The sequence below is a fragment of the Penaeus monodon genome, chromosome 22, assembly GCF_015228065.2.
Source record: "Penaeus monodon isolate SGIC_2016 chromosome 22, NSTDA_Pmon_1, whole genome shotgun sequence".
In the NCBI taxonomy this organism is placed as follows: domain Eukaryota; kingdom Metazoa; phylum Arthropoda; class Malacostraca; order Decapoda; family Penaeidae; genus Penaeus; species Penaeus monodon.
The window spans coordinates 17,978,615-17,979,526 of record NC_051407.1 but is presented as its reverse complement, the minus strand read 5'-3'; the positions used below and the strand labels follow the sequence as shown (position 1 = coordinate 17,979,526).

Sequence of the window (912 nt, the reverse complement as noted above, 5' to 3'; positions counted from 1 at the left end):
AGATCAACAAGGCCAAGGATATAACAGTTTTGTCCACAGACCTTACTTTAACTTATATCCATAATATAAATATTGTATGTATATTCTCAAAATACAAAATTACAAAAATGTACTGTACTTAATGAAATTTACAAAGGCTACACAAAAATAACTTCTAGTTTCAGTTTGTAGCAATTATTTTGTGTGGACAAATAGTTAGGCCCAAAATAGCAGAGCACAGCTAAGACCTTGCCCACACATATCACACTTTGGGTATGATATACAAGATAGTGCCCCATTCTATTAACAAGAAATGTGTCATAAAACTTTAATACATGATTTTTTTTAACTAATAAAAAAAAATCACACACTTGAACTACTTAGATTACAATTTATAACATTTGGCCTTTGTCAAAAGCCCAGTGTGAAAGAACCAGTCACTTAGTATCTGGCCTGGATAAAAACAGCCGATGCCATAAACACTGCCTGTGTGACCTTTGAGTGGTGCCCCTTCTCTCTTCCAATGTTCTTTTTCTCTTCTAATGTGCCCCCTCAGCCTTCCTAATGGTGCTTCCTTGGCCATTCCAATTATGCCTCCTCACCATATATAAAAAGTTAGGGGCATCACTGGACACATAAATCATAATGTTAGTTGACTGTTTGGAATTATATTAATAACAAATGGTACAAACTAGCTCCTTTAATAATACAGAGTTTGGCTCTTGTGTTGAATATGAAATTATACAAAATATAATAGCCAGTGTGCTTAGTAGCTCAGTGGGCTTATCATTATCATATTAGCTGTGGCTATGTTTATGTTTATGGTCTATTGGTTACTATTCCAGGAATTCCAGTCATGTGTGTGCATTATGTAATTCTTGAACTGTGCTGTAATCACAGTACCAAATCAGTCACTATATTGTCTAATGCACT

General features: G+C 34.5%; 1 protein-coding gene across 1 annotated transcript in view; it reads right to left on the bottom strand.

Moving 5' to 3' along the window:
• Positions 1-912, bottom strand: part of LOC119587585 (transmembrane protein 17-like) — a gene marked incomplete at its 3' end in the record, with an annotated part of 3,837 nt that overhangs the window by 2,220 nt on the left and 705 nt on the right.